Source organism: Sinocyclocheilus rhinocerous, unplaced genomic scaffold (assembly GCF_001515625.1).
Source record: "Sinocyclocheilus rhinocerous isolate Xijiao unplaced genomic scaffold, SAMN03320098_v1.1 scaffold43, whole genome shotgun sequence".
Lineage (NCBI taxonomy): Eukaryota > Metazoa > Chordata > Actinopteri > Cypriniformes > Cyprinidae > Sinocyclocheilus > Sinocyclocheilus rhinocerous.
The window spans coordinates 192,235-206,511 of NW_015628370.1; the positions used below are offsets into that span (position 1 = coordinate 192,235).

Genomic DNA, 14,277 nt, shown 5'->3' on the forward strand with positions numbered 1-14,277 from the left:
AGGAATTGATTGATTACTTCTGCTCACCACTTGATGGCAGCACTTGTACATTGAAACTTGGTGACTCTCTAAGCCGCTTGAAGCTTAAAGAAACACTGACGTGCAGCACTGGAATGAGGCATAAATTAACGTTATGGGTCATATGAGTTATGTAAAGACCCTGATAATATGTAGAAGCCTGTTAGCTATAGATCCATTTGTTAATCTTTTAGATGTCATAGACCCCAAATATGACCACCCTGGTGTGAGGGCCCACAATTTAAAAGGCAGCTGTATGTGTTTTCATTTATAAAGACCAAATTAAGACACTCTCAGAAAGCGGTACTGGAGCGGTATTCAAAAGGTACTAATATGTATACTTTAGGTACTGACATGTACACTTAACCTACTAATTTGTACTTTTTACGGTACTAATATGCACCCATTAGGGGTAAATAACCTTTTGGGAGTGTTTTGTGAAAAATTAATATTGTAAACTTGTAAAATATTATTTTGAAAATATTACCTTGTATTTTATTGCATTATTACTTTTGTCTACTCATTATAGTACTGTACTGTTAGATGTATTATTTATTCCTTTAAATCCATTTATTTTAATATTTTTTATTTACTGTATTTTATTCTAATTAATGATTTGTCTATTTAGTAAGTTAGTTTGAACTTATTTATATTATTGATATATTCTTACATTTTCGCACTGTTTTTCTCTAAACATTTTCACAGACCCCCTTAGACTCCCTTGCGGCCCCCGCTCTAGAAAACAAACACATTCCGCTTCTGTTTGCTTTTTAGTCTTTTTCAAAGCTTTTTCAATATGAACCAATTCTTCTAGTTCTCCCATTCTCAAATGATAGTTGAAATATCCACACATCAGTCGTCCAAACTATCTTGTTCTCCTCGCAGTCTTTTATGCCTCTGCTCAGTGCTAATTATGTCTTCCGATTCTGCAGACAACTAACAGCCGTTTTCCAGGAACGAACTCAGCATAGCTATTAAGTACCACGATGAAAGATTGGTGTGAATTTAACAGCTGGCTAAGATGGGCCAGATGGGACGTGCTACTGAGCATCCTGCCTATAAAACAAGTAAATAATTCTCATTCAGCTTAGCAGGCAGAAAGCACTGAGGGGAGACGCTCAGGTCATGGATGTGAGTTTCTTGGCTACTTATGAAGTTGTCAGATTTTGTGTACACCAGAATTTGTCCTCAATACCATGTTTCTACTTCTGAAGACTTTTTAAAGGAGAAAAACAAGCACTCAGAGCCATTCAGACAGATGGAGCGAGTGGTGTGAAATGGACTTGTTGGTTAATATTCACATGTTTTTCCGATTTCTGAGAAGGAGGTGCTTGCTGAATGGATGATAACAGAATGAACAAGGGATCGGGTGAGTTTTCCACCACAGAAGAAGCCTGTAGTCTATCAACAGCCGCTGCTACTCATCCCAGCATGTTCATTTATTCACGCCATCATTTATTCATCTTTCCTCCTCTACCCTGGTCTCCATTTTCAAAGTGAATTTCTAAGTTCCTCTGTGAAAGACAGGAACATGATGTTCTTTCTCCAAGAAAGTCCTCTCGTCACTCCTCACTCAACACAAAATAAGACCTTCGTACGTCAGCATTGTACGTTTTTAGTACTTTGTCGACCCGTTTTACACATAGTTTGTTCGCCGTTTATGAAAACACTGTGTCTGAGCTTCCGCCGCTCCCACAGATGGACCTGAGAGACTAGAGACTGACAGTAATGGAGGGATGGAATGAGAGTGTGAGCTGAGAAGGAAGATCTGCCTTTTTGAAGCAGTGTCGCACACGATCTTTTTTGCTCTACCTTGGCTCATTGCTTGTCTCACTTCTACGGCACGTTGCCATGGGAACACAGCTGCAGCACTTGAGTCGTGAGTTGGGGAGGCTGGGGGTTGTTGCTATTTAGTAAACACGTTCGCGTTTCTTCATTGGATTTAGCAAGTTGGAAGGAAAAAGACGGCTTACAGAACCTACAATCATAGCTCTGCCAATAGTGTGAGCAAATGTGTTGTTTTGTGTTCACTTAGAAGCTTGAAATGTTCTCATCTTGGAGGGGTTTACAAGTCAGCTCTCTCAAGGATCACTTCATAGTTCATCCAAATCTCTCTATTGCTTTTTCTATTTATCTTATATGGCACATTTGGGTGCCAACATGATAAAATTTATTACACAGACTCAAGGTACACATTTTGAAAGGATTGTTCACCCAAAAATCATTTACTCACCATATGCTGGTCCAAACCTAGTGTGTTCTCTCTCTCTCTCTCTCTCTCAATGTATGGACAAAATCAGTTCAGTCATTCTTCAAAATATCTTCTTTTGTGCTTTGCAGAAGAAAGTAACTCATACAGGTTGGGAACAACATGAAGGTGAGTAAATGATGCCAGAATTATTCACACTTAAAGTTGCTTTATTGCCATCTATGGTTCCATGAACATTTAACAGCCATAGAACCATTAGAAAAGGTTGTGTAAAGTGGGGGGAAAAGTCCTTTAGGTTATTTAAAATGTGTTTCACACAATAGAATTTTTTTTTATTTTAAGATCTATTCACTAAAAGGTTTCTTCTATCAGTGCAAAAATGTTCTGGAATCTTTACTTTTGAGAGTGTGGGTGAACTATCACTTTAAGATCATCTAACAAGGCATCTTCTAATTTTTCTTCTTCTCTCATGCATCACTGTTGTTGCATTGCCTCTCTGACAGCTTTAACTGTGGTGAATAAGAATGTCATCACTAACATAAACACATAACACACATACAGTCACCATACTATGTTCTTCTCCCTCTATGCATTGATTAAGAGTCCAGCTCTCAGCAGGCCTGCTACACACTGCACATGGCATAATGTCGATAGTACTATTTTCAAATAGAATATGTCGTGAGCCGTTCTTGTAGCAGTGATGGACAGAGTCAATAGAGAATGCTTGAACGAAGGCTCAGCTATGTTCAAAATGTCCAGTCAGTCAAGAGTGTTGCTTGGTGAGGAAACTCATGGATGAGGATCAGTCATTAGTTTCTATGAGTTAAGCTTTGTAAATGTATACAAAATCCTTTTTTTTTTTTTTTTTGCGTATTTCAGGGGATAATTTTAAATGTTACTTCCTTCAGCATGTAAAAAATGAATTTGGAATTCTTCAGGTTGCTGGCAGGCAGAACCATTTGAAGAACCTCTAGGTGCTTCAAATATCCTACTCAGTGAACTTCAGTATCTGTTTCAAGTGCCTAAAAGCCTTTCCCTTGTGATTTATGACTACTGGAGGAACCGTTCACAAGACTTAAGGCATCTATTTTGTACGTTCCTCAGAGAACTGAGCATTTTGAAAGGCTACCTAAAGACTTTCTCCTGTTTGGGATTTTTTTTTTTTAAGTAGGCTAATACATACCTATAAACAAACTTGAATTTAAAACAGAAAACATAAATTAGAGCAGCTTCTACAACACGCAACACATTGGGTGAGTGGGTGGATATAGTTAGCGGTCTTTGATTCTTTGTAGAATAAACCAGAAATAACAGGAGATCTTTGAAAAACGACGGCATCTTCCTCAAACATATCGGGTGGCTGCATATTGCGGCTGTAGAGAGGTCTACCCCGATCTTCACTCTCTCCCTCCCCCTCCCATTCTCTCTCTCTCTGTATCTCTCTCACTGATCCCACAGTGTAGAAAAGCGGACAGGCGGCTAAACAAACAGCGGAGTCTTTTCAGTGAAGACAGCGACAGAGGTAAGAAACTTTTATGTAGCTATTCATACCACCTAAATTTGCAATAATCGATGCCAGGAATGCCTGGGCGAAATAGATGGAGCACCTCGTTACACTGTATCGGAGATCAGGCATCGTGGATGCCCAGACTGCGCAGTGCTCTTATGAGAAGCCACCTGCACGCGCTTTAACCAGAAATCGTGCATCGTGAAATCGTGCTTTCACGCGTTTCTGGCACAGCGCGTTTTCTGTCCAAATTCATGCGTCTCAAAGCATGTGTGTTTTGAAGCTCAAATGTGTAGGTTTGATGTGATTTCTCTTGTGAATGTTACTTGTGTGGTGCCATATGAAAGATCCTGCATCTTCTTACATAGGCTGTAGTTCACTGGGGGCTGGACTTAATCTATGGGCATGTAATAAACATGCAGAGCGACTGCAGGAGATGCACTTTAGGGCGCACCGTTAGATCGCCACTGACAGATGTGCGGAGGGGATTTGGTATTAATATACCATGGCGGGGTTTTGTTGGCGAACTGCGTGACACGGTTTCGGCTCACAGCAGCATGCATAAGACGGAAGGGGATTGTGCCCCAGTATTTCATAACTTTGACATGACTCGTTTTGTCTCATGTATTATGCATGTGTATGTTTGTAAGCAAGAATGTTGGAAAGCACTACGTCTCCATGAATTGTGTGGCGGAATTACATTTACAGCTCACAGGATTTACGTGTCTGTACGGGTGAGAGATTCTGAATAATGATTAGTGTTTCTTTAAATATGCATCGAGAAGTAACAGTGTGACACTGGCTTTGAATGGTCTCTATGACAGTACAGTTACAATTTCCAGGATAACCTGTTGGACATATAAATATATATCGGTATATATACACCGTATCGGAGATCAGGCATCTGCGTTATAAATGCACTCACATTATATAAAATATATATTTTTTTGATGTAATTGAATTCTTAAATTATATATATATATATATATATATATATATATACATCATTGCAAAGCAAATTTACAGCAAATTAAGTTTCTACAATATTATATTTGGCAGCACAACTAAGTGATAGCTTATTAATAAATCAGCATATTAGAATGATTTCTGAAGGATCAGAAGACTGGAGTAATGATGCTGAAAATTTAGCTTTGATCACAGCAATAAATTACATTTTAAAGGATATTAAAATAGAAACCATTATTTTATATTGTAATAACATTTTGCAAGATTACTGGTCTTACTATTACAAGTCTTACTGATCCCAAACGTATATATACATATATATATATAATGTACATTTTAGTTTAAATTGTTTAATTCAATGTGTTACTTGCTGTTTCTTTATAATTAACTGTACTAATTAGTAACAATTTCTGAATGAAAATTGTTTCTATATTATTGTTTCTATATAATTATTGTTTCTTTATAATCAATTAGATTCAAACCATATTGAGTCAATACCGCATGACTGAACTGAATATAAGCAGAGGCGGACAGTAGTGAAGTATTTTTACTCTGCTGTAAAAGTACTTTTCAGGTGTCTGTACTTTATCAGAGTGTTTTTCTTTAGAAAACTTCAACATTCCAAAGCACAATATTGTAGTTTTTACTGCACTACGTTTCATATTAAATATAATTTAATACTTAATTTCTGAATATAAGCATGGTATTAATTCAGCCATATGCACAAGACCACTGATAATTTCATCTGTGTTGATATTCAGTATTACAGCAGTGTGAGTGTGATATTGCTTTTATATATACAGTGCACAGCATAAATGAGTACACCCCCTCTAAAACTTAACAAATTCGTTATATAAGTAATAATTTAATGTCAAATAACTTACAGTTCAGACAAAAACAGTCAATCTCAATACTGAAAAGAAATTTCAAAATTGCTAATCAATGTCAATAAATGACTTGAAAGTGACAGTGAAAATGTTTATAGCAGAGCTTAGCAGGATTACAGTCCCACTGGTTTGCACAGGTGGGTGCCACAGTGCTCGATGTCACTCTGTCAGTCATTGATGCTTGGAGCAATTAGCTCAGTTCCTCAGCTACATGAGCTCTGTGATTGCACAGACGGCCCAGGGCTCAAACGGCTGTGGACACAAAGGTCAAGCCAGGAGGACATTTTGGACAATGTCTACCAGCATGACTCTGTTTTTACATCCCTCAAGCTTCATGGTTTGAGGGTGCACAATCTGGTCTTTAAATGGCCAAATGTGGTTGATGCTTGGTGTATGAAACCAGCATAATGAAGGAAATGGGCACTATGGATGATGTAGTTCTTGTGCACTTAATGCATCTTTCTCCTCACTGCACAGAGAGGCAGTAATTATGATGCCAAGCTCAACTGTTCCTTTGCTCCAAATACATCCCTAAAGATCGAATCCCTAAAGGCTTTCAATGTGCCTTTTAATTAGAGCCTTATAATGATATAAGAGACACTCTTGTGGGACTGAGGGAGAAAGTATGTGTGTTAAGGGGGAGGGGTGTCATATATTCTGCTTCCCATTAATGAATAATCGCTTTGATTTAGTAATGAAGACTGTGGCTATGTTGCGTATGATGTCAGAACCGTTATGCTTTTGGGGGGTTATAGTTGTTTTTAATCACATCAAGTTTAGGCAGCACACTAATTCTGTGTAAAATTAAATATAGTTTAAGTCAAGTCAGTTTTGCTGTGATTCAGTGGTAAATTATGTTGTTAGAGTGAAAGTAAAGAAGTGCTGACTAGTGCTATTAAGAAATCATATGACTCGCTGCCTAAGCAAGCAACATAATCTATAAAACCTAAGAGTTGAGGTGATTACTTATAATGTTGAAGGTAACGATTAGAGATGATATCAGTGTAACTCTGCATCTGTAAACATTTATCAAAAGTGTGAAAATGTTTTTGTTATATTGTAACTTCTAGGAAAGAAAGGAAATGTCTTTGCCCTTGGCAAGAAAGGAACCAGTTTCATCTAGCCAGTCTATCTTGCATTTAAGCAAATTTTGTTGGAGTAATGAGGCTCTGGGTAATTAATAAATTATTTGGCTTATGTAATAGCAGATTTTTTAAAGATTAAACCGAATGAGAGTGACCATGACTGTGATGACAAAGAAGTAACTGCACAATATTGCATTATTTAAACCAATTATTTTTAACCAAGCTGACAGGTATTCTTAGATTTTTATTTTAGAATTTTTTTCTGAAGTAATATTATTCTATAACTATCTGTATACAGTTACCAAATCAAATCTACTAGCCATCACCGCCCCACATGATCCTAAGCATTTAAAATATAAGCATGTTGGAAACATTTTAATTTAATTGTTAATTCTAAACAAGTCGGAAACAAATATACAGTGGGTACGGAAAGTATTCAGACCCCCTTAAATTTTTCACTCTTTGTTATATTGCAGCCATTTGCTAAAATCATTTAAGTTAATTTTTTTTCCTCATTAATGTACACACAGCACCCCATATTGACAGAAAAACACAGAATTGTTGACATTTTTGCAAATTTATTAAAAAAGAAAAACTGAAAAATGCTCAGTATTTAGTAGAAGCACCCATTTGATCTAATACAGCCATGAGTCTTTTTGGAAAAGATGCAACAAGTTTTTCACACCTGGAATTGGGGATCCTCTGCCATTCCTCCTTGCAAATCCTCTCCAGTTCTGTCAGGTTGGACGGTAAACGTTGGTGGACAGCCATTTTTAGGTCTCTCCAGAGATGCTCAATTGGGTTTAAGTCAGGGATCTGGCTGGGCCATTCAAGAACAGTCACAGAGTTGTTGTGAAGCCACTCCTTCGTTATTTTAGCTGTGTGCTTAGGGTCATTGTCTTGTTGGAAGGTAAACCTTAGTTCCAGTCTGAGGTCCTGAGCACTCTGGAGAAGGTTTTCGCCCAGGATATCCCTGTACTTGGCCGCATTCATCTTTCCCTCGATTGCAACCAGTCGTCCTGTCCCTGCAGCTGAAAAACACCCCCACAGCATGATGCTGCCACCACCATGCTTCACTGTTGGGACTGTATTGGACAGGTGCCTGGTTTTCTCCACACATACCACTTAGAATTAAGGCCAAAAAGTTCTATCTTGGTCTCATCAGACCAGAGAATCTTATTTCTCACCATCTTGGAGTCCTTCAGGTGTTTTTTTAGCAAACTCCATGCGGGCTTTCATGTGTCTTGAACTGAGGAGAGGCTTCCGTCGGGCCACTCTGCCATAAAGCCCCGACTGGTGGAGGGCTGCAGTGATGGTTGACTTTCTACAACTTTCTCCCATCTCCCGACTGCATCTCTGGAGCTCAGCCACAGTGATCTTTGGGTTCTTCTTTACCTCTCTCACCAAGGCTCTTCCAATTTTCACCAAGGCTGCATTTATTTGAGCAAATAATATTTTGAAATATTATTACAGTTTAAAATAACTGTTTTCTATTTTAAGATATTTTAAAATGTCATTTATTCCTGTGATGTAAAGCAGAATTTTAAGCAGCCATTACTGTAGTGTCACACGATCCTTCAGAAATCAATATAATAAGCTGATTTGCTGATCAAGAAACGTTTCTTAATGTTGAAAACAGTTGTGCTGCTTAAATATTTTTTTAAAAATTGGGGGGGGGGGAGAGTTCTTTGATGAATAGAAAGTTCAAAAGAACAGCATTTATTTGAAAATTACATTTTTCAGAACAATAAAATAGTATTTTCTGTATCTTTGCTGAATAAAATAATTTATTTCTTTAAACAAAAAAACTTGCTGACCCCTAAATTGTGAATGACAGTGTATACAATATACAAATGACAAAAAAACAATCAATAAAAAAAACCTAACAACTCTAAAAATGTAATGGACAGTGTGTGCTTGTCACCTTCATGAATGAATACACTTACCCATTTTGTGATTTTGGGGTCTAATCTGGCCATGATATTGCTTATGGTTTTAGCATGTTAGATGAAAGGAATATGTGGATGGTGAATGCAATTTTAACAAGAGAATCTGTTGTTTTGAATGATAACAGTTATATCATTTAATGTCAGTTAACATGAACTCGAATCATTTTATAACCCAGACATGAGTTGATGAGTTGACATGACCCAGACAATGTAAATGCTTGATATTTTCAAGTTTTTACAACTTCTGCTATCACCTCAGGAGGATGGTGCTTGTACATGATTTCACCCCTGCAGTCCATTCCTAATTGTTAAATGGATGTGTTACAACTCAAATCATGTTACAACACTCCCCCTGCAAGTAAATTCAGTTACATTTTAAGAGACATTGAAATTCTTAAAGACACATGCAGACACTTTACAGGTATTGTCTAATATGTGTTATTCTATACAAACATTAGACCCACACAAATCCACACATAATTTGCATCCATTAGTATGAATTTGCACCTGCATGTGTGAAAGCAGATTTATTTCCGTGGGCTGGTATTATGGACGTGTTGCCCACCTAAGCATGCTCATCATCTTCACACATTTGCCCAGCGAAGACTCTTCTCTCTAGTTGATCTACAACTTCCTGCCAGTCAGGCTGTCTGAGTGTGTTATGATGATGTGCTGTTGTAATTGTTGTGTGTCTCTCCTCATTACAGAGTCTCATGATGATGGGTTAATGAGGCTTGCCTGTTTACCTCACTGTCACTTCCTATTGGCTGGTTTAGGGGGATAATTACACTAGTTACACTATTACTGTAACAAATTTTTATTTGTCCGGTCTCGTCTGTGTTTTGGTTGTGTTTAGTTTGCCTGCCTTGTTTGGATTCTCTTCAATGTGGATTATTAAAGACTTTTGAATCGTCTTCTTCTTCTTCTTCATGTGCTTTTAACAACCAAGTTGTGACAATTACAACATGGATCTGTTAGACTGTGTGTGCAGACAGTCTGCGTACATGTTTGTTGAGTCTTTGTACGTTCATATATTTAAATTAATACATTAAAAATTAAAGTATGGAAATGTTTCCTAAAGTTGTCACATGAAACTGCTTCTTTTTGATACATTTTCTGTGTAATATCTGAGTGGCGTTGCCTTTCGGTTGTTTCTTTGGTGTTATATGGTTACTAATGTGTTGCTAGATGGTTATTCTGGTGATGTGGATGGTTGTTAGTTGTTAGTTAGCAGCCCAAATCAAAAACGGCCACCCTCAAACCTCTATGATGTGTGTAAGGCTCCTTTTCAATGTAAGTCTATGGGATTTTGGTGGATTTTTTGCAAGTGTAAGTCTTTTTGACAGAGAATAAGTATTTTTCCTCCGAAAAGTAATAGCACACTTCTTCTCAATAATTGCATGATTTTTCATGTGCATACCACAAACAATGTGAGTTATGCACCAGTAGTAATAGTGAATACTTTAGCAAGCACCACCAATAATTTGAGTTTGAAAAGCATGAAAAATAAACAGACATTTAAATTATTATGTGAGTCAGTCTACATGTATGAAAGGCAAAGGCAGTGTCACGCCGCTTGACCATAAAGTGGTTTTGCATCATGTTGTCTGTTATTTTGTAGGCCTTCTCTCTTTTTTTATTGGTCTAATTTCCATCACCATGACCGAGCCGCTCTTAGAGGTGGATTGGGATGGAAAATAGATTGATATAGTATTTGGGGAACGAATGAAAATGACAGAGTGTGGAGAAAGAAGTGATTAATATTCTCTCTGTCTGCATATATGTAAACTTTAATTTTCTGAGAGGAGACCTCTCATTCTCTTTCTCTCTCTCATTGCTTCACCCACACCATTCCCACCTCTGACATTTCAAAGAGTGATGTTACGATGTCCATATTTGTACTTTACCATCTCAGAGAAAATGACCTTTCATTCACTCAGAACGTCACTTAAAAGTATCTAACACAGCAGGAACTTTTCAGAGTTAGCCTTCTGTTCGACATTTAGCAACAATTTTACATTATTCTATAACACAGCGCTCTGGAATGTCCTACTTGATTCTGATTGGTCAATAGACCTTATCAGTGTAGTGCCATATTTACTTTTTGACAGGAATGAAAATGAGGCTGAGGGACAGAAGTACAGTGCGTTCAGTGCATTGTACTGTTGTTTAACTATATGCCTTTACAACAAAAAAAACTAACAAAAACAAAAAAAATCTATAATTGGCTCTAGGACCAATATAGTGCATGTCATTGTAAAGACTGTAAGTCTGTCTTTACAGCCTTGTATTTATCTGAGTTAAATTTGATATGGCGTATAACCTGACTAGGTCTATTGTGATCAGTAAACTTTCTTTTTATTATACGTGCACATTGCAGGTATGTCACCTGCCGCTTTAAATGTTTGAGCTGTTTAACATCATGTGGATTCTGATTGGCTGTCAATGTTTTTTTATCATCCCTCTATGTTGCTATAGTTATAGCTGTTGTGTGGACTTCGCTATTCTCATAAAATTAGAATGATTATTAAAACTTTATGGTTATAGTTATGGTTATCATCATGCTGTGAGCAGGACTTAATGGAAACCAGCACTACTTTTGCTACTTGTTTACTACCAGTCTATCACACTGCGGACTCTCTACCGCTTCACTTGTTTCATACAAACACAACTGGCACCATAGTGTCCCAGTTATTGTTTGTGGTGAAAATGACCTAGGTGAACTTAAGTATTAATATTACTGTAATAATGTTTAAAGGGGTCATATGATGCGATTTCATTTTTTCCTTTCTCTTTGGAGTGTTACAGTCTTGTTGCTAGGCTGATTGCTTTATTGTAATGGTTATTTTTTTGTGCAGAAGTTTTAAGATAATAAGGCAGATAAATTATTAAAATAACTGGGCCTATAATGATTATAAAATAATCAAATCAGTATTTCATATCCACATATTTATTTATATGGAGAGTAGCCATGTAATTAGAGGGATAATGTACAGCCAGAGTGATCTTACATCACCCCGGAGGGGTTTATTTTGTGATAATGACAGTCTGACAGTACATTATCCCTTACATAATACACGTTTTGGATAGTAAGATTTTATTTTATAGAGTATTCCATCCCAAGAAAGAAAAAAAATTGGTCCATCCATCGCTCTCACAATCTTAAATTGACAATCATTGTGGCGATAATGTCCGAAGAGCAGTGTTCAACAGAGGCAGCAACATTACCACACTCAACCCTGATAAGAGAACTAGAAACCGAGAGAGAGAGAGAAGAAGAGGGAGAGAAAGAGATTTAGGAATAAACATAGATATTTGAATGTGTCAAATACGCAAATGTGTCAAATGCACATTCAAATTAAGGTCACTGCAGTTTGCCCCCTATTGAAGCATTTGATTGAAATATTTTTTGTGATGTTGCTGGCTATTTTCAAGCCTCTCTTACCATAACAAACAACTTACGTTTTATGCTTTGATGACTATGAGCACTAGAAAATAATTTTGAAGAGACATTAGTGACTTGACCTGAAACTAATTGAATTGTTTTGTTTGTATAAGAGCAGTATGTATCATTTCTGCTTTTGCTCACATCTGAAATAGATAATTATTTACCATTTTACCTTTAGTGATATAATGCATTTGTAGTAATGGAAAGATTTCTGTGAAAAATCTGTTGCAGCATTTTCATCATGCTTACTGATCTTTGATCACTTAGCTAAGTTTGATTTTGCATCACAATTAGTGTATTATAATTGTTCTTTTTTATGTATATCTTTCTCTTGTTTTGCAATATGGCAGATCTGTTTATCGGTGCCTGGATCGGTACAGCTGTTCAACTCCTTGACTCAGAGACCTTGATCACGTCCATATATGTCAGAGACAGGCACACAGACTTGGTTAGTGTTCACGCTATAAATACAGAAACTGACTGCATGTTCATATATGAGCAAGAGAAGGTGTACATGGTGAGAGACTTGTGTATGTTAGTGTGTGTGTGTGTGTGTGTGTGTGTGTGTGTGTGAAGGGGTACCATCTGCCATCTGCAGCACTCTATGCCAGGCCCGTTACCCCCCTATCATCCACTAGTGAGTGTGTGAAGCATACAAACCTGGGAGACAGAGAAGCTGAGAAATAGGAGGATTTGTAGCAATAAGTAACCAGGAATGTCTTGGTTACTTATATCTTTCTACTTATATGTTTCTTCTCTCTTTCCTGTTTCAGTTAGAAGAACCACTGTTCAGAGAGCAGCTCAGAATCACAGATACTGGTGTTTTTTTCCCACCTGTCCCAGTTCAGTGTTTTGGCAATAAAGTTTTTCTGAGTCTCTGTCCTCATCTCAACTGCCACCCTCTCTCTCTATCTATCACCAGCACCATGTAAGAATCAGTCTCAGTATTGTGAATGCCAAGCTTTCTGTGGTTTTACTGGTTAATCTGACATATAGTTGTTCTCTATTACATTTAATGGTATTGGAGGAAAGAGCAGGACATCACAGAATCTGCAGGAACAGAATTCAGCAGGGGCTGATTGCACCAGCTGTGAATAACTCATACTAGTTGGAAATTAAATTATTAAAATATGTGAGCATTAAACTAATAAACTGTAATAAACGTTAAAATATAACCCTACAGATTATCTAAATATTCACAGAAGCCTCCAACCACGTGTAACGTCTGGAACAAAATAACAAGGTGATTGGATTACATAAATGAGATCATGTTCTGTGTGAAAGACTTAAATCCTTCAGACATATGTAGGCTGATGTTGACATTTTCACTCGTTTAGCTTTTAAGATATTGAACATTATATGAATAAATAACTTTTGAGAGGGTCTTGAGCACAAAACCTAAACAACACACTTTCATATTTGTTGCCTGATATTGCTTGTTCATGTAGGGCTTCATTTACAACAACAAAAATTAAAATAAATAAATGTCAGCTTTTCCAATTTGTTGTATTAGTATTTTTTTTGGTTCTATTAGTGTTTTTTTGTTCTATTAGTATTGCTTTATATATATATATTTAAACTGTCCCATTAAGAACTAATGGTGCAACCTAATTAAGTTAATTGAGTTAGTTACAAACTAACTTTTACTTTGTAGCCTCTAGTGCAAACTTATGTCTCACTTTAAGTAAGACCTTACATATGGCTTGTGCAACCCATACAGGTCATTTATATCCACCTTCTGACAATGGACACTTTCACTGAACTATAACTGGACAATTTCTGTAACAATGCTTTAATAATATAGAAGCAAGAAGCAGAAAATGAGTACATGCAGCTTCCTGCCCTGCACAGGGGTGTTTTCATTACCTAAATCATAATGATTTTTCCCAGCCCTGGATTGGTGCACAGCATGGCCCTGAATAGTTAAGGGACCCTTTAATAAACAGAGTATCGTGAAGTGAGAATTAATTCACCACCCATTCACTGCCTGTTTGCATTTGGTTTTGTTTGCAATATCACTGAGAGAGAGAAAAAAAGAGATGGTTGAGCCTGTTTTGTGCTTTCTGGTTTGATTTGATTCTCTCCCATACATATTTATACTGTCTGTGCACTTCAATGCGTGCTGGAGTAATGTGTTTAGTGTGTTAAATGAGAATGCAAATGGTTTTAACACTGGTTTTGTTTGAGCTTGATTGTTGTTGAAAATGG

General features: G+C 37.0%; 1 protein-coding gene across 1 annotated transcript in view; it reads left to right on the top strand.

Annotated features, from left to right (window-relative positions):
- The first annotated feature begins 3,683 nt into the window (after window positions 1-3,683).
- LOC107737739 (protein phosphatase 1 regulatory subunit 29-like) overlaps window positions 3,684-14,277 on the top strand; it is a 102,583-nt gene continuing 91,989 nt past the window's right edge. The window contains exon 1 of the mRNA XM_016549331.1: window positions 3,684-3,749. The gene's annotated coding sequence lies outside the window, so the exon portion shown is untranslated. The remainder of the gene's footprint in view (window positions 3,750-14,277) is intronic.